Below are 21,240 nucleotides of genomic sequence, written 5' to 3'. Positions count from 1 at the left end.
TTCATGCTTAATTTCTCGTGAATCTTGCTTCTGGTTTAAAAAAAAAACAAATATTTGGACGAAGATTACCTTCTGATATACTCAACTTGATGAATCAATTTCTTTCTGGTTTGACGAAAAACCATGTTATTTTATATCATCTGGGACATCGAAGATGGTGTTAAACATCGAAAATTCATTTGCTAGGGCCATTTTGTTGATTTAATGAGAACATTGTCCATGTAAGCAACGAAATGCTTTCTTGAATACAAATGAACTTAAAGTTAATTGTCATTTATTGACACTGACATTCATACATGATGCGTGATCCCTTCTGAATGTCGTTTTTCTTTTTTCATACATTTGAGAACAAATCTTTACTATAGCAGGAAAAAGTCTGTATTCTAACAACTTGGTGTGCATCAAGTACCGGTTCACCTAGGAAAAATTTGAAATTGGAAAACGAAAAAATGCATTTTTCTTCATAAACTAGCTAAGCTAGGGTTTCCAATTCCAGTTTTGTTCAATCAGTTTTGATGAAGATTAAGTTCTTTCAGATCACTTATTAAATTTTTGCAATACTTTCTAACATGCACGTACATGTAAATGTTGTGAACAAAAATATGAGTTATGTAGTAGAAATGTTTGAAATCAAAGGCATAATGAATCTGAATAAATCTGCCGTATGATTAAAAGAAAATCCTTCACTGAAATTAACTTCAATGAATGCTCACTTATGAAATGAAATAATATTCTCGTTGTAATTTTGGTAGTTATGGGGAAAATTGTATTCCAGCGTGTTTCGCTTTTTCGTTCCTATACACAAGATCCTTTGGAACCATTTGAAGCCCGTTCGACCCCTGTCATCGTCACTGACACGCAAAGTTTTCAGTTCAGCAACACAAACCACAAATCGATTGGATGTCGTTCTCTTATTATAGCCAAATCAGGACCGTTTCGTTCAGAAACTCTCCGATCCCGGACTCGTCGGTCCCTGGGGAGAGAACATTTTGTTGTACTTTCTAAGCGAATAGGTGATACTATTTTCTATTGTATGTGTACCACAGAAAAAAAAACCAAAACAATTAACAGAGTAAAAGTCTACCAAGCAGCAAAAACAGCACAGCCGAAATAGAAACAATTTCAAATCAATAATAATTTCAACAATAGTGCCAGAAAACTTTTAAATATTACAGTTTCAACAATACAATCTTATTTTCGATTGCAATAACACAAACGATATTTTTAAACAGAAACGATAAGGAAACCAAAATGAAAATTTACAATAGCCATAATAGCAAACAAAACAAAACAGCGGATAGAAAACAAACATTCACACGCCAGAAACTAATACAAATCAAATTTAGTGTGTGCATTTAAGGAGGAAAACTCATTGAAATGAAAAACCGCTCAAGCGAGTAGCAAAGAAACCACTTTAGTGTAAGCGTTCAGTTTTAAGTAAGTGTAGTAATTTTAATGCATTTGAACAATGCAGAATGTAGAAAAATTCCTATCAACTGTACACTAGAGATAGTACAGGATAACGCAATGAATGTCCTATTAACCGACAAAGACACACCAATCCGGTCCGATGATTAGTCGGAGCGAAAAAGAAATCAGTTTCATGGAATTTTCGACAGCACTATTTTCAACAATTATAACTACCACACACCGTCAAATCTAAACAATAGGAAGAAAATATCCTCCAACAAATCGATTGGAAAGGTTCATAAATCAGGAAAATGAATCATTGGTTTTAGATTTACTCTCGAATTCGTCAACCGTTCAATTGTACAGATACCTAACTTTTCAAACTACAAAACACAGAACGAATAGCAATGGTGTAAGTGTACCCTTCTGAAACAGCTGTAGGCTGTACTGATACCGAAATCAATACATGCTAGTAAACAAAGCAATACCGAGTCCGAGTGGGTCGATTATTGGCAATCGACCTACGGAATTATATCCCAAAATACATTCCCACAAGTAACAGCGAACAGTCTCAATAGCAAACAAAACAGAAAAAAAGAATCGAAAAGCAGTCGTCTTAACACACAGAGACTAATAAGCCATTTGGCTTGTTTGTACATTGACAGTTGAAATGAATACACTCATAAATGAAACCCGTAAGACAGTAAGTCGCACCAACTCGAGCCACTGCACGTGTTCGTAGCTCGTAGAGTGCCTAGCAGTTTCTCTTGGTCAGGTATGAGCAGTTCGCTGCCCGTTCAGGATCGCACCACAAACGCGAAACGTGCTTTTGCGGGTATCGATTTTTAGATGCGTGTCAGTGAGCAAATCGTAGTGGTGCGACGCTGTCAACGTGAAATTGTTCGCACTGGGAAAAGATGAGTATACTAAGCAAAAACATCACAATTCAGTAGCCGTAATGGTGGAGGAATGAACACTAGTATATGAATTTATCGAATGGAAGCAATCATTTTCTCAAAACAAAACAAAAGAAACGGTTCAGGATCAAACGGTGGGGTCTGTCTGGTTCGGGGCACCATCATATAATGCCGGGGACACAACCGTTTGATTCTACTGAGTTCTTTAAGAAAGAAAAAAAAAACAAAACAAATACAATAGGTCTGCGGATCCAACATCTGCTGACATCCTACTACACCGTCACTGTTGAATAAGAAACGATTAATTCAGACTAGGCGAGAGAGAAAGAAAGAGAAAACAATACCTTAGTTGTTGTTTTGACGCCGGACACTAGAGAAAACGTGTCCCGAAGATGCATTAGTAAACATCCGAATGAGAAACAGAAACAAACTGTGCGACTAAGAGTTGCATGAAATATGTATAGAACATGTTATCAATTTGGAACCAAACAACAAACAGCACGTGGAAACAAAAAAAAACGTTCATTAGAGTATGCCACAGAATATAACGATCATGCTTTGTCCTTTAGTTGAACTATATGTTATCCAGGAAAATAATTTCAACGAATCAAACCCTCGAAGCAAGTGAAGAAATCGTCTTGACAGTTAGTAAATAGAGTGAACTAAACCGAAGCAAAAACTAAAGCTACTGATTTGAAGTGTTAGAGTTGCGTTTGACAGTTTCAATATTTTTATCTACTTTTTCGTGGAAGCTAAAATCTACCTCAAATTATTATAAATTTTAAACGAAAAAAATTGCAAAAAAACACGTTGAGAAAACAACATACTAAAAATGTAAAAACATATTTTTAAATATTAGACAAGCAAAACCAACAGAAAGCGATCAAAATCAGTATGTTATCTTAATTGTTCATTCTTTCCGTGCTGAACCTATGTTAGTATCAGGTAGTCAGTTTGCATCAGTTACTCCAAACAATTCATACAGAGAACAGAAGAAAAATCGATTTCTCGAGCAGCGACAAATGAACGGGAAATTTGTAAAAAAATCTGAACATACACACATACACAAAGCTCAACACTGTCGGCTTAGCGGAGAACTAACCCGAGACAGATAATCCTACTAGATACGCGACGGTTTCAGTTCAGTGGGCAATTATATGCTGGTCAACAAAATTAATCTTTTGACAGAAATGTCACCGAGTACCGTCGAGGGTGAACGAGCAAACTTAGTTTTCAAATTGATACGCATGTTCTCGGAAACGTTGTTGAGCCGATCGTTTATTTTTCTTTTCTGAGACCCAACTGCGAAAAATATTAACAACAGTAATAGAAACGTAATCAGCACCCAAAAGCATCCATTGTTTTTCGTTCCCACACAAAAACAAAATCAAACCAACAATAGCCACCAGCCAAGTGAGCAAAGGTGCTCATGTTCTGCTTATTTCTGTCATAGCAAAACAAAATGGATCTGTATATTGCTTTGCCGAAACATGATTCAGGTTGAAACCATAGCAAAATAGTGAATGATTCGGTTTTAGTTGATATAATTATTTCAATATCTTAGTTGACGCAAAACTTTAGCGTTTTTTTTTTCTGAGACAGGATGATCCCTGACAGGTTCATCATTTTGTCGTCGGAAAAGCGTACTATCCGTGTTTTCTTCATAAAGCATATGTAAAAAGTGTTATGTTCTTGTGATTTTTCTTACCGTTTTCGCTAGTCGTAGGTCATGGTGAGTAAAAGCATATTTACCTATAGTAACTAAAGCTAATAATAACAAAATTAGAATTAAATAAAACAAAGTACTAGATGAAGCATCAATGATCCAAACGTAAACTAATGAAACATGCTAACATCTAGCGTCGTCCAGAACTTTCGAATCGCTGTGGTGTCGACTGTGGGTTACGTGGGAACTTACTTCCAAGCCTTTCAAAAAGAAAACGAACAATACCACAAAAAATCTAAAACTAGTGGCAAATTAGAAGCAATACATCCTATCGATTTGCCCACCACCGTCAACACTGATCAGCACTGCCATCTGCTGTAGGAAAGAAGTTTCTTCTCTCGGGCCTGGTTCCGGTGTCATCTACAATGACAGCATCGGCACACACCAATCACCACCAGGATACAGAGTGAACGCAGGATGACACCGTGACGATACTGCAGCCGATTCGAGCTAATGTTGGTGAGAACAGTTTTTTGGTTTTCTAACGTACAACAATCAGCGAAACTACACAGAAACATATACCAAGCAGGAATGAAATCAACACATACCTATATCAGCAAATTTCAATCAGATTTATTACGAATAACAGCCAACATTTCAGTTTATTGGTTTCTAGTAGACGAGTATAGGTGACCAGATAATAAAGATGTACGAAGATATCGAACAACTAACGAGCAAGTAAGCATACAATCTCAAGTAAGCAGCAAAATTGTTTTGGTTCGATTTTCGTTTGGGTACAGAGCAGACTACCCTAGCAAATCGGAAACGGAAGCGGAAAACGTGGTTGAAGGTTTGCTACCAGGTAGTTTGTTTCCGTCTCCATAGTCTCACATTTGACAGCGAACAATATATAAAGCAGACAAAGTTTCGGCCATATTTTGGAAACAATTAAGAAATAAACATTTACCGGACATTTTTAAGGATGTTACCCTTCGGAGCACCGAAGGCAACATTTTCACCGCTTTCGTTCCTGGGAGACCAGTTTCGTTCGATTTCAACAGATTAAGTTGATTTACACACAATTGCACACACTTTAAAATAACGTTAGAAGAACGATACCATCCCGCTGGCTAACACATCCTGCCGGAACGCGGGTTTAGAGTATTCGTGTTATGTGAGATAACATCAGGAAGGTAAGTGCAGGAATGCTAAGATCATCGAAACGGGAGATAAAATAAGAAGGACATTCCTTATTATTTCCATAAGGGTGCTTGAAAAAGGACAACAAATGATACTCAAATAGGCGGTCAAAATTGAACTCAAAATTCAACAGGTTTATTGTTAATTTGTCGAACGACGAAGAAAATAATATTGCGTAAAATGGAAATCGAAATCGTAATTGTCAGCAAAATTTTATATCAAAGAAATCATTGACTAGATACTAGTCATACTTCACAGCTGAAGGAGTTCACTGGCACTAGATTTCTATAGAAAATACCGCTGGGGTGAAGTGTTCTACATCATAACTTAGAAATTCAGTGAAATCCACATTATTCTTGGGCAGGTGTGTGAACAATCGGTTTCCAAATAAGTCGAACTTCGTATCGTACCATAGGACTAAACAAAATTTTATTCAGCGTACCGAACCCTGCTCGAACGTACTGTATTTTGTAGAGCTAAAATCTTATGCTAAAACTATTAACAAACTTTGCAACCAGTAGCGACCGGTTTGTCGTTAAAATAAAAAAAAACTCAGACCGACTGCATAACGTATCGAGACACTTCACCCTGCAATTCAATATTCTCAGTGCCAACCAAATCGGTCTTGCGATACAGCATCACTTAGCGAAATGATTTGGAATCAATTGATTTTCTCCTCAGTTACAGATTCCATCGTACATCGATACCGAACATAAACAACCAAACCAGCAAACAAATTTCGGAATATTTCCAATGCGACAATATATGAAAGGATCCGTCAGGATAACAAACCATAGCAAAATAAAAGGTGAAAAGTTTAAATACCTTCAGTTTAACAAATGATAGTTTTCGGAACTTTTGGAGACAATTTTTTTCGATTTTACGTTAATCAAAATGAAAACAAAACAGCAAAAACAATCTACAAAAGAAACAAGTAAAAACACGTTCTCGGCAATGTTTGGGATTCCCGGTCTAAAAATATCACGAAAAAAAGTACAAGCTTATTTGAAGCACCTTCGCGCCTTATCTTTAAAGAAGAAGAAGTATGAAGAAGAAAGAAGTAAATAAGAGTAAATTATAACAATGGAGAAACATACATTTAAACCAATTTTGAGGAAACAAATCTAAAAAATAACAAAGAGACAAAATCATTGTGTGTAATTTTTACCGAAATCTGCCTTAAATTATATTTTCTTATATACAAAAAAAAAATGAAGAAAATGTGAAAATCTAAAAATGTGAATAAACAAAAAAATAACTATTGAATAATTATCGAAAATCCTAACTAGTGTGATGACTTGCTGTACCAGAAAGCCAACGCAAATGCAGCCAAACGGAAACGTTACGAATTCGGGCGCAGTTGCTCGAACAGTAAAAACTAGAAACGAGCCCGACACCGTAACGAAAAATCTTAAGAATTTGATGTTGTTCGATATTTTACTCGGTCTTAGTTCGGTTTTGAGAAAAATCGTTTCATTGATTTTCTATTTGGAACAATTGACTGTGAATAAGTTTAATTTGAAAAGTCAAAAACGAAAGCATTATAAAAATTGAAGAAAAGAATGAAAATATTTTTGCATGTCACATCATTGATCAAACAACAACAACATTCTGAAAGATCGTGAAAGAAAACAACAAACGAATAAATCGAAAACTTCTTGAAACTAAGCTGATAACATTAGATCCACATCCTGTCACCAAATCCGTTCACACATGTAAGCATACTGGTATGAAGAATATTCAAGTCGAGCCACTGACATGTTTACTCGTGGGATGCGGAAAGTAGCCGATGTGAATACACTTACAAAAATGTACACAAAATGTAAATGCTGAAAATAGGAAAACCGGAAAACTAAACCGTGCTCACACTAGGCAATACAGAACGTAGCCAGGTATAGGAAATGATTGAATAGGCACAATCAGATTTTAGTTTTGTTTTTCAACATAAAATGCAGAACAGAAGAAATGGGTAAGCGAATTCAAAACAGGCTTACAAATGTAATCAAATTGATAAATGAATTGAATTACAAACAAACACAAACAGCAAAAGGGGGATAATGCGAGTATGAAAGAATCGCAAAACACACACACACACACATAAACACTTTCACTGAGAAGATCATCCTGAAGAAGCGAGGAGCTTGCGGATAAATCAGTAAATTCTGATGAAAACACTTGCGGCATGTGATGCCACGTGATTACTTTAATTTTCCAAACAATAAAACACGAACGAAATGGAAATACGTATGATAGTGTTTCCAATGTGGGATGTAGTATATGTAAAAACGTTGGAAACCAACCCATTCATCAGAGGAAGATGACACTTTCTTAATAATTATTATAACTAAAAGCTAAAGAAAATATATAATTAAGAGGCAGAAAAAAAACAGACAGTAATTTATTCCCAAGCAAAACGCAAAAAAAAAAATTAAAAACAAACTATATAGTCATGGTAGCGGTTATTTCTAAAACGCCAACAAAACTCTTGGTCACCCATCGAGTAACAAACAATTTCGGAAACCGGCAAATTTTTTCATATGCACGGTCGACCACGCACCTCGCACTGGGCTCACTAAGTGTGGGTGCCGTGGCCAGCCGGAAGAGACATTTCCGTTTTTATCCCTTGGTTCACAAACAGGTTTTAGGTTAGTTATCGAGGCAAGCTACACGTTAACAGGCAGCAGTAATACGACAGAGAAATAATCTTTGAGAGTTATGATTTACAGGATGCCACCACCGAATGCAGGCGCTTAGCGCTTGCAGTACGACTTTACTGTTGAGAGGTCTCGGCACCGGTCCGAACTGGGAATTGATTCTCCATCACCAGACCAGAGGCCGAGGCTTCTCCTCTGTTTAGCGGATCGTTCGTATGTGTTTAGTTGGCAATGTCGTTTACATTTCTTTTACAAACATATTTGAAAATTCATATTTGAAAGTGGCATTGTTTTCGAAAAATGATTATGAAATGTTTTGGTAAAGCGGGAATCACCATTTGGCAAGTGTCATCAGACATGCTGACAAATGGCAGAACCAAATTCAGAATAATACCCGATTTGTTATTTTGTTTTCAATTGGAAATTTTTCTGCGAAATTCAAAATTCTCAAAAAAGTACGATCGAAATCCATTAAACTAGTTGAATGACGTAATAGGATGGCTGTCGACTGTACCTATTTTATATTCAAACCGAATTTCATTTGGCGTGTCCAGATGATTCAACCTATTCATTTTTCTACTGTAGAAATATAAAAGCATAAAACGTTCAAGTGTTTCCCAATATATTGAAAATGCAAAATTATGGACGTTTTGCAACCAACTAATGAGACTAAGGCGTTCGGTAATGATTCAATATTGGTTGAATACAGGTCTTATGTTGGGTAATTTTCTTAACTTAGGATCGGATAGTTGTAGTGTCAGATCCAAAAAATTGCTTAGCATGGGACCTGTTCGAAATTAATATTGAACAGATATGAAACACTCGTGTCGGCCTCGAATTCATTCATTTTGGGTACATATTTGCATTTTTTTTTTAGTTTTCATTGAAGTCTGGTAGAAAAGCCCGGTGAATTACGCCATATAAGACTGTCCATCAATTCGTGATAGTACCGTCAACCAAAATATCAAAAACCCAATTTTTGACCATTTTTTTCCGTGCTGGGACGAAATGTGCTGAACTTTATACTGCGGGGCACAATATCCCTTGGGCTGCTGCAGCGCCGCACTGGCGGCAAGCACAGAACAATGGTGACGATTAAAATATCGCCAGGCAGGTATACCATTTTGACTGCAGATGACTTGAAATTTCAATATTTTGTTGATATTTGGTATTCACACATGATAGACAATTCGTGATCAGCATATATTTCGGAGAATAAATTTTTAAAAATGATGTAGAATTTATTCGTATTCTACTTCTGAATTTTTCTGATGCATGAATCATCTGTTTACCCTTGAATGTTTATCATTGCTAAAACATTCGTTCTTTTGTTTATTTTATAATAAGATGAGTCGCAACTAGTTGAAAATAACAACTGAAAATTTTGTGTTGTAAACATTCCTGATTTAAGGAGCAATCGACAACTAAGCCATTGAAACATATTCAATTTTCGATGATAAATTTGGCCAAATATTTTCGGACATTCGGTAGTGAAAATGCGTCATTCAACAGTTTGAATCGGAACATAGTTACAGAATAGAACAATCATTTACTTGTCTATTGGTAAACAAATGAACATTTCGACGACTTTTGACATACACGATGCAAAATGTGATCGAACAATCCTCTTCATGATCATTTTGACAAAATAACAGCTTCAATATGAATAGCAACGAAGTCTAAGCGAAAGCCTACACAAACGAGGCTCAGTTGCGATCGTGTCCACGCAAACAGCCGAGCATTCTCAAAACTGAAATAGCCATGTTTTTTATCTCTGACACAATCCAAAACCGTTTCTGCAATAGTTACAATGAAGGCAATCAAAAGAAATAATACCAAATCAACGTTTAGACTTTTGAGTTTCTTGTTTGTCGCTGCCAGCGAAAGCACGGCTAGTCAAACTTCTTTGGCGCGTTTCATCCTAACAGTTTCGATCAACCACGTTTTGGCAGTAAAAATTGCAATAGTAACACACCATAACCGAAAATCAAAATTATCAAAACGAAGAACTCGAAATTACATCTAAATTTACATGTTTTACGACCAAAAAACGGCAAAACAAAACACTTGGGCCACCACGTCCGATCTAAAGTGCCTTCAAGAAAAAATAATAAAAATATAAAGTGTTGATTTTTACAAAAAGAAAAGTAAATAAATAAGTTTTATATACAAAAAAAGAGAATGAAAAATAAATAAAAAACGGGCCCTTTAATAGACTTCTCGCCCCACCAAAATGCGCGGCTGTTTGTGTGCGATCCAGTGTTGTTTTTCTGAGTTATTAGGTCAATTTTACAACCACAGCGAAAGCGAGCATAAAATTGACAGTAAACACCCAGCAAACATGCAATAGTCAAACCGGATTCTTTAGTTTCTCACACATACACACCCATACAAGAACAGCAGCAGAAGCAAACCTTTAGAAATAACACGACGTATGCACTATGTCAACAAAAAAAAGTAATAATAAAAACTACACCTAAGATTGCATGAAAAACCAAAATTATACTGTTACGTACTACATTAACGTGAAAAAGAGAAAAGCTGAGAAAAACTTATCAAAATACTCTACAGTTTGACATAGGTGTGACTACCGGGCGTGAATTAGAACAGCCACGACTCCTCGTAGCAGCAAACTAATTCAAAATGGATGGCCAAGATAGAAAACTCATTGAAATATATCCAAAATGAGCCAAATGAGAAAAGATTACCTAGTAGTACTCAATAAATGAAGCATACTAAGACAAAACCAAATATTCAAACAAAACTACGAACACACGAGTCTATGGAAATATTATAAACAAACATACTACCAATTTCACTATTCGATTCGTGCTCAAGCTACATACTATTAGTTTCGTCCCTTCCACAAAGCACTTCCCTCGCCAGATGAGAATATATCTCGGAGATGACCATCTTTCCAGCGAGGAAATGGCCGACGTTTTCAAATGATTCAATATAATTTCACCTCCAGCAACACCAGGACCATTATTTCTTCCATCGACACTGAAGTGTATTGCAAAACCCAGTTTAAAACCTACACACTCACATCCACACCAATGTATTACTAATGAACAAGTATACCAACTAAATGATTGTAATTACACACTCACACAGCTACACAATAACACTCAAACACACATTCAAATACCATACAAAAAGAAAAGAAAAATTTCCAAAAACTTAACAAGAAGAGAGGAAAATTAAAGAATAAAAAAGATCAAATTTTAACTGTTCACAAACATGAGCAAACAGCATGATGGAAGCAGCACCAAGAAAATACTTTTTAAAACATAAATGCTAATTTTAAGTACACTTATACTTTCCTAAGCCGAATGCTAGGACAAACGAATGCAATATCTGGTGTGTGGAAACGTACAATGATCAAATGGGATAGTTTTCCTTATGTATTTTATTTGTTAGTAGAACAAAAAACAAGCGATAACATAACGATATAATAACAATTTGTTACAGTTTGATTGACTCTCAAGCCATCAGTTACCAGATATGCACGAGAGAAAGAGAGAGAGCGCAGTCTTAGTCTTAGTTCAATTATGTATAAACCAATGAATGCGAAACTTGGAGTACTTGTTTTGTTACAATAATTATTTGTTGATTCTATCTTTGACATTTTGTTTTGTTTAGTTCGCTTGCGAAAGTAACTCAATAACGGAACACTGATTTCCATCTTTAATTTTTTGATATTGGAAAACAACTGTATTGAAGAATCGTCAATTTACTTAAACCAAAATGTAAGAGGAAAACGAAATAAAACCAACAGAACACATTCATCAATGCTACTAATAATTATTGAATCAAATTGTAATTGAAACAAATGTAATGTGAACAAAATAACTAGGTTTTTATTTGAAATGGAAAAGATATCGCAAAAGCAGCAAAAATCCAATGATTATTCAAATTACAACTATACAAATAAGCTAAACAAGAAGAAAATGCAAATCCGTAACCGGCCCAGTGAGATTTTGGACCAGCCGCATTCGGCACTGAGTCAGAAACTATCTTTAGTAGCGTTAAGGGAGAGAATACAGTGACACACATACACACAGACAAATATATATGCCATGTAGTGGGCAGGCAGGTAGGATTAATTTCCACTGGAACCGGATTTGGTTTCAGAAACGGAAGCATGATGAACGAAGCTAATTCTAAAGCTACACCTTTTTGGACCAGAAATTTTCAATCATCCGCACCGGATGGCAAGACATTTGTGAATCTCGTTAAAATATAATATCATTTTCGGATTTTTTGGCTCTCTTCATCATGCCCTACGGGGTTTGAGCACGTTGCACTTCGGAACGGAACAGTACGGGACAGGCTTTTTTGATGATTCCTATAAATGGCTCATGTGTCCGATGAACGCTGGGACACTCGGTCTGCGGTCGGGTCTGCGGAACTACTTATTTTTTGTAATCTAATTTTAATAACACACACATATGTATTTATTCTCTATTTAAAAGTAATGAAGCAAAAAATGAAATAAACACAGTCACAAACAGTAAATAGTATCAAATAATCAGAAGTATTCAAAAATTATTTCTCAGCAGAACAAAAACCTACAGCAAAGCAGTACTTAAAATCGATACCTAAAAAAAACCAGGAACCAGACTAATGTAACATCTTGTAATTCACATGCATGTTTTAATGGCACAAGTTACAAACCAACTGAGCCGCAGTGGAAAAGATTCAGCTACTCTGATTTAGATTGATTTTTCCGTTACCATATTTTGGCACAATTTGGCGCAAAAAAAAATGCATGACACCGAAATACGTAGAAGACACTTGTACTAACTCGTAACTAGTATTTTGTCGACTCAACTAATATTTCAATCATGAGCAGCAATGCCAATATGAAGAAACGCGACAGATTCAAATCTGATGAGCGCAAAAGAAAAATATCACAACAGCAAAATATTTTCGGTACTTCTTGGGATTTATTATTTCTACTTTTTTATACGTAACCACCACAATTGTTTTTATAGAAAGTTTTGTGAGAGTAACACACAGACGTGAGAGAAAATACCAAATGAATTCGACCGCAGCGTTTCGATGTAGCGAAAACTAACACCACTTTGACGCATCCTCGAAACGCACAGCAGATTATAAGCAAGCAAGTGAAAGTGAAACCGGATGAGAGAGAGAGAGAGTAAAACCAAACGAACACACTCAAACAAACAGAAAATACAAACAATAACAAAAAAGAAATATTACAACCAAGAACCAATCCCACAAACAGCAAACGTTTATACTATGTACGACAAACAATAGACCAGAAGGTACCCGGGCACCTGCAAAGAGGAGATACGCTGACGAGTTCCTGTTGTAAGGAAGGTACGAAACGTCAGCGGGTTTGAACTCCCAGCGGTGGGTACGCATTTCTCGATAATTTTTTCTTTCATTTTTATCGACTCCAATACGATGAAGCTTTGAAATCACAGACGACGAACAGTTCCTGATTCAGCGGGAGCTCATTCGTTCGTGAAGAGTAAATAAGATTTGACATGGAGCTAAGATGTAAATATTTAAACACGTGTTTATGTACCTATTTTCATTTTTTTTAATCAAACACACACAAAACTTCTCGGTGCAGGATTTTTCTCACCGGGGAATATATTTTTAAGTTGAAATAGGATAAAGTACCTAAAAATATTTGAAAAAAAATACACCGAAAAAAATGTGAAAAAAAATCTTAAAACCCGTCAAAAATACAGTAGGTTGAGAATCTTTTGCGAAAAAAAAAAATGAAACATTTGTGCCAAAATTTCAGACAAAAAGAAACAAAAAACAACAGTAAATGCTGGTAATAATGACACGCTTACGAGCAAAATTGGATTTCGTTTTGTATACCTCCACGTCTAGGCCTGTTTTGAGTGCAGTATATTAGTAATTTTCGTATTCTATTGCGTTCTCCGCTTCACCACATGAACAGATGTGCGATTTTATTTTTTCCTTTGTACAGTTATTAAAGATCAAAGTGATGAAAACAACAACAACAAAAAAAAAACACACACAAACGAGTAAGAACAATTTTGGCGATTTTTCAATGCTCTTAAGCTTATTTTACTTTCAGAATTGCAAAGTAAACAAAATAGTCCAATCGGAACTATTCATATTATTGTGTCAAACCTATCGTAACAGATGAAAAAATCAAATTTAAATATTGCAAAAAAAATACAGTCACAGTTTGAAAGTAAATATAATCAGTACTAATTACAATGTGTATCACTAACAACAATTACTACAGTAATGTGAAATAGAACAAGTAATAATCGATATTGAAACTACTACACCTACCATCGCAAATATAAACAAACAGGGAAACGGTTGAAAATAAAACTCAAACACAGAAAACAACAATAGAAAACGGTTAATTTTGTGCAACTTCAGCTCATATAAGCGTTGAAGAGTGGTGTTTCCTCCCCCGTCGAAGGCCGATATAATACAGCTCTGGCCCCTGTATGTACGAATAAACTACTACTACTACTAATACACGCGAAGGGGACTTTGCTTTTGCGCTGGAATGATACCTCATATCGCTCATGATATTGATGTTTATTTTTTTATTTATTTCAACCTTGATTTTCACAATCGAATTGTCACAGGCATAGACAGAGAAGCATAGACAAGTGTGGCTGAACTTCAATGAATTAATCGCTTCAACTGTTATTGCATTTTAGAGAAGAAATACCAGATAAATAAAGGTTCGAAAGACGACGATTTGATTGTCGAATCGATTTGATCATAGGTTCAATCATTTAATGATAAAATCCCAGATAAACTCTTCTGTGGTTGCACAACCAGTTTGAGTTTATCGAAGGAAGTGATCTTCAAATACAAATAGTTTTGTTCAACAACTTATCTCACAATTCAAATGAATGAATATATCTCATTTTGTCTTTCAATTAATTCTTGATTTCCCAAAGAAATACGATAACAAGGAGTATTCCAAATATTCACAAATAATTGTCTCAACTGCAATCGTTCTAGAATGTTTCCAAATCTAACGATTGTCTAGATTCAATAATTGATCTGATGCGATTCCTCGCATACTCGTTTTTCGAATATCAGCTGTTTTTCAAAGATGGGAGAATCTTACAAAAGTAAACAAATCGAGTTTCCCTCATCTACCAATAAATGCTTCAAATTCCTGCAATTTTGCCTAAAAATTCGGATTCTACAAAACTCTCAATATTTGTAATACAAAGAACTATAAAGGGCGAAACTGTCATTCCATTTGTTTACGTGAGTTTTGCCCTCCGTGTTTCATGGCAACAAACGGGGTGATACTTCAATTGCTAGTAAAGAAAGGCGAAACCTTTTTTTCTTTATTTCAGATGGTTTCCGAGCCTTTTACCACTGGAAATAGTAAATGAGACGATAAAATTACTCGCAGATTTATCTTAGTCGCGAAAACCAGCCAATTTAATGAAAAATGCGCAAGGGCGTATCTTTATAATTCAAACAGGAAGCATAAAAGTAAACAAATCGGAAAAGGGCGAAATTCTTTTTATGTTGATTTATTCAGTGAATATAGATAGAAAGTGGTAAAATTTGCATCACTTTTGAAGATAAAGTAACAATTCATCGACTAATCATAAATTGATCTGAGAATATACGATAATTTCTAAATACGATTTGAACCCAAAATCGAAACATTCATCGATGTTTTTCTCCATTTGCTATCAATGTTAGATTCGTCGTTCTTTGAAAAACAGCTGATATATTTTCTACCAATTTACAAGCGTTTCTTCCGCTTCTAAAGCGCTGCCCAAGTGGCAAGCACAGAAGTTAACGAAATTATACGAAGCATGATCATGATATTACATTTGCTGAGTGGAATTTCAACAGACTTGACAGCCGATTCGTAGCGCACAGAACAATTGAGTGGATAGTGCAACGATTCCTTTAACACTAGGAGTCGTTTCAGGCCGAGACGTTTTACATTGAACCGTCAATCCAGTTGAATAAAAGAATTAGTTTGATATTTTTAGAGCTGGAGAACCTTGGCAACCTTTTCTTTGAATCCTGCGCTGTCAAAGTGGCAAGCATGGATTTAAACAACGATGAACATTTTCAAACTGTTCTTTGCAATGATACAAAAACTGGCCTGCTAGGCGAAATAATCGTTAACATTGAAATAAAAGTAAAAAATTAAAGGAAAAAATCGGTTTACGTGCTTCAAACTATAGAATTATTATGCTCTAAGAAGTGAGGGTTTTCTCTTGCGTTTGAACTTCAGTGAAGCAAATATCTCGTCCAAAAATATTCAAACTCGATGACAAATGTATCAGGCAGAGTTGCTAATGTTAGAGATTTATCTGGTATATCTAATTTCGATAGACACTTAAACAAACCAGATCTTTTGCTAGATTTTGCAGATCTCACAGCAAAAAAATTATGGAATTTCCAGGTGACGTAAATCCATATATGACACAATTCAGAAGAACGCAATTCGTAAAATCATTGAATTTCACAAGAATGATTTAAATTCACGTCAAACCTTCCCCACTTTTCGAGCAGAAGTGTAAACTTACATGTTTCAGCAGTTAAAAATATATCGAAATGCATTTAACTTTTTTAAGTCATGTTTGAAAAAACGAATATGCTAGGAAAAACATTTCACCATAGTGTAATTACGATACTTCACTTAAGTAGAGTCATACTGTACCAGAGATGCCATTTATACAGATTTATCTGTATTATACAGATTTTTGCATGCTCATACAGATTTAATACAGAGTACAGATTTTATACAGATTTCCTCAATTTAATACAGATTTATACAGTCTCACAAACAGTAAGAAGCTATCTTTTAGTATTTGATTCCAGTGTCAAGATAAAAGTCTATCAATCAATGGACAAATCACAAATTAATATGGAAATCTGCTGTGAAATCCATTTATTTTATAATTTGAAACCAATTTGAACTGATATTCAAGGAAGTGATGGCATCATGAAACTTTACTGTCAAACTGAGAATTGTATGACCTGACTTGAATTGGGTGTTGAAATTCCATGTCAAATTATGAAGTGAACAATTTCAAACTAGATAAATACATGGAATTACAATTCAATTGTTGTGGATTTAAACAAAAAAAATAAAACTATGAAATTTCGTCGTTGAATATTCTTGTGAGCGCGGCAATGACTGATTGAATCTACCATCCTACAACCACAATCTATTGGAATAACATCTTTTAGCATCATTTTGTTGTAAGAATTTCATTTTATTAGTGAATACAGATTAATACAGATTTTTTATACAAAGCAATACAGATTTTCTATGAAAATATCTGGCATCTCTGTACTGTACGTCTGTGTAGGGTAGAGTTGCCAGGTTATTTTTTCAAAAATCTGTCAAAACTTAAATTTATCTGGACTTGTCTGGGTCTACTATATATAAGGAAATTTTTGCCGGGCTTCATTTTCTGTGAACAAAATACAAAAAAAAAGCTCTCCCCACCTATCGTATAGAGGCCAAAACCGCAAAGATCTAGCGATCTGACAAAATCTAGGAACATTCTTGAAATCTTCGAAAATTCGGCAAAAGATCTGGTTAGTTTGAGTGTCTGGTGAAGCGAGAAAAATCTGACATTTTCCAGACAAATCTGGTTACCTGGCAACGCTGCTGAAGTGCGTCAAGTTGCTATGCATGAGTTTACGATGTGATGACGAGTCGAACCCGAAGTGTAAAGAAACGAACATACTTTTTTGTTAACATATTTGTTGCCAGTTTTTGTCAGACTTTGTCTTACGAAAAGCACAGATTTTAATGTTTAACATTTGGCATCCCTGGTATCAGAAGTATTTTATGCGTGTTCTTATTTTGTTGGGGTCATTTTGCGCATTTCAATAGAGATATTGAACCGAATTGGAAACGACAAATTATGGGTACGGATGTTTTAGTATTTTCTGATTTGATATTCATCAGAACTAGAAGATTGGTTATAAATAGATAGATTTGAACAAAAAAAAAAACGTTATTATACTGAAAACGAACTATATTTTGTGCCGAGTGAATGTCATTCACTTACACCATTTTTTTTCTAAAAATATTCAAGTATCTTCTATATCGCTATAAAGGTATTCTTACAATGAATTTCTAATAATAAATAGGAAATTTGAATTGTAAAATTGGATTTGCTTCAGTGTTGTGTATTTTATCCATGCATTCAAACAGTAACACATCGGTTGGTAATTTAATAATGGGAAATTGCACGAATAAAAACGACCAAGATTAAGAAAATATGTGGATCAAATTATATGTAATATTTTCAGTCTTTGGTTAGTTGCAAAAATTTTAACAGTGTATGTCGTTAAGTCTATAATGATAACACTTACGTTTAACAATAAGCTAATCATTCCACATGATTATGAACAAACTCTGATCGTTTGAGAAGTTTTAGAGAAAAATTGTATGATTCTTCTTACTTAATCACAAGCATAAATTATGATCTTAATATGTTTTCAATTCCAATAAAAATCTTGGTAAGTTTTTGATACTATCCCGATGAAACACGGTGTGTCCATCGAGTGACGGGTCACTATTTAGTAGACTGCTGGAAAATATGAAAATTAAATTTTGTTTCAAGATGACGCGTGACATAGCGATGCTGTCAATTTTATAGGACAGTTTTATTGAATAGGTACACACTCAAACGGCAAACCAGTTCTGTTGCATTGTGTATCCAGCTAAGTAGGCGAAATCAGTTCGAATTTAAAGGAGTCTACTGGCAACTAAACTGTATTTCTTTGATTTATTTCCATCGAAGCCAATTAGCATGAGAAAGAGGAAAAGAGGATGCCCCTGAGATCGTAGGCGTTCGAATCGAATCAAACCACGCAAAAGTTCAATACCACTCTCTGGCGTTTGACCTACTCAACACTAACAATAGACAGGTTTACAATAGTGCGGCCCATTCCAGGCAACCATAAATATAGATCAAAATTTATCGCAACATATTATTCGGACTGTTTGATTTTTTGGTAACAAGCTAAAAAAAAACAACATAACTGGCAAACGTTTTAGAACATGAACAGTTTTCGGGAACAAGTTTCGGTCAACAACTTTTCAAAGCGTTTAATATTCTTGCGTTGTTAAATTGTTATCGAGTGAAAAGTTCAGTTCACACGGTTTTGAAAGTTTTTAGACTGTTCGTTTGAGTTTTGTTATCCATGTTTGTTTCAATAATCAATGAACGGGAAAATATGCAGAAATATTTAACAAAACGGTTAAGATAAAGAACAGAAAAGTAGTGAACTGGAACAATTATTGAGAAGAACAAAATTGAGATTATGTTTTTGGAAATTTTATCAACAAGCGCAATAATCCAGGTAGAACCAATCAAAGCACAGAGTTCGAAAAATAAAGTCAGTCTACAGAAGAAAACAATCATTCAAACATAAAAAAAAATTTCTGTTCACTTCGGTTAACTGTTATGAAAAAGGTAGTAAACAAACCCAAAAAGAACATCGTGGAAAAATAACAAAATCAGAACGAAAATAATTATGCGCGAAAATGTTACTTTCAAAGGACAAAAATTCAAGAATACATCGTGGAAGGAAGCAAACCAAAATAATAACATTTGACATTGTACATTACTCTAGGAAAGCGAATAATTGCGACGATGTTCCCCGAATTGCCGTTCGTTGGAAAAAGTTCCTCTACGGGGTACGGAACAAAACAACTCCAAAACATCCCGACAAATAAACTGTAAAAATTGAAAGTGCTAGTGCAGAAACGAGAGCAAAACATATGACAAAAGAGTATTTTTGTATTACTATTTTGTAATCGTTGGTGTATTATAACTTTAAAGGCAGAGCAAAAACGTAAACCAAAAAAAACTACTATTGGAAAAGAGACATAAGATAGGCAAAATTTTTCTAGATAATGGTAATTATGAACATAAAATAAAATTTTCGGCAAAAAATACTCTAATTTAAATCGAAAAAAAAAGATACAACGTACATTTAGGCAAACTCATTCATAATCGCAAAATGCAACTACTTTAATCGTTGTACATAAGCTACAGGACGCAAACACCTAAGAACAGTCTGAGGGAGCCTTCCAACGATCGGCAGTGGGGTCACCTGGTAAGCGCAAATCTCTTCTCATTGCTAAGAGAATTGAGAGAGAAAGAGAGAGGGAGTCAAACGAAAAAAACGAATATTTCTATATATATTCTGAACAATACCTATTAGTTTAAAGCGAAATCAAGATGAAATCATTTTTCGAAAAATGAACGTATATGCGTAAACCCATTTACGTGTAAACTCGTGAGAAAAAAAACTGTTCGGATATCAATGCAACTAAAATGAAGAAAACAAAATGGGACAAGCTAATTTTAAGCAAAAAGAAACAAACAGAAGTTTGGACAGTAGAGCGAAAAACATTGTCGGATAATTATGGCCGTATGAAAAAACGTACAAAAAGTGAACATATTTTACGTTCCAAAGCGCTTTTTATTTTATCGATACATTAAGTAATGATCTTATTGTAAAATGAAGCGAATCTACGACTAAAACTGAAATCTAGTATAAAGTAAATTTTTGAGCGAAAGAAACGTTGAAGAAACCGGAAATCAGACAAGATGAAAAGATTTTGTTAAACGATGTAACATTTAACAATATATGTAAAAGCATGAACATACAACCTTTACGTTTGAGAATATTTTTTCTCGAAATTTCTATCAAAATTAAAAGTAAAATTTAAGAGAAAACCAAAAAGATGCGAGAAAACTATTCATACAAAAACAAAAACACAGAAAATTGTAAAAAAGTAACCAAACTGTAATATAATGGTCGATTTCTAGAGAAAAAAAAATTAAACATGAAGCCCAAAATAAACACTAAAAAATACCTACAAGTGGTTGACGCACATTATAAAACCGTTTCAAAATAGCGAAAAAGATCAAGACGAGAGAAGGTTCCAAAAACAAACAACATTCAAACCATCACATAGACGATGCGCGCAGATGCGAAAGAACAAAAGATCCAAAAACTGAGAATTTTGAGAAAAAAAAAGATTGAGCAGATTCGAGCCATGCGAATAAAAAACAGAAAACATACTGTAAACACATACGAATGTGAAGATCGATGAGCAGACAACTAGTTGAGAAAACAAAATCTGTTCCCATACATGAGGAAGATCATCAGAACAGAATAATTGAAAAATGCAGCAAGCAAGAACAAGCGATAAAAAAAACATCACATGATGAAAAATCTACATTTTGCATAAACGAAAAAATATATTTATGCTTATTATTTTATCTCTGTAACAAAGCGTGTCATTGTCCATACATGTTATTAGAAGTTTCAACTGTTTGGTGTAATAAAAATTAATAATAATGAATAAAGAAAATAAAATTATTAATAAAAA

At 34.7% G+C, this 21,240-nt stretch overlaps 1 protein-coding gene across 4 annotated transcripts in view; it reads left to right on the top strand.

Annotated features, from left to right (window-relative positions):
• Positions 1–21,240, top strand: part of LOC131440151 (homeobox protein prospero) — a 281,565-nt gene extending 260,325 nt beyond the window's left edge. For all 4 annotated transcript variants that reach the window (XM_058611197.1, XM_058611196.1, XM_058611198.1 and 1 more), the window contains one exon: positions 1–21,240. This exon is cut by the window's left edge and continues 16,698 nt beyond it. The gene's annotated coding sequence lies outside the window, so the exon portion shown is untranslated.

This window comes from Malaya genurostris, chromosome 1 (assembly GCF_030247185.1).
Source record: "Malaya genurostris strain Urasoe2022 chromosome 1, Malgen_1.1, whole genome shotgun sequence".
NCBI lineage: Eukaryota > Metazoa > Arthropoda > Insecta > Diptera > Culicidae > Malaya > Malaya genurostris.
The sequence above is the reverse complement of the archived record's forward strand: the minus strand, read 5'-3'. Positions and strand labels throughout refer to the sequence as shown.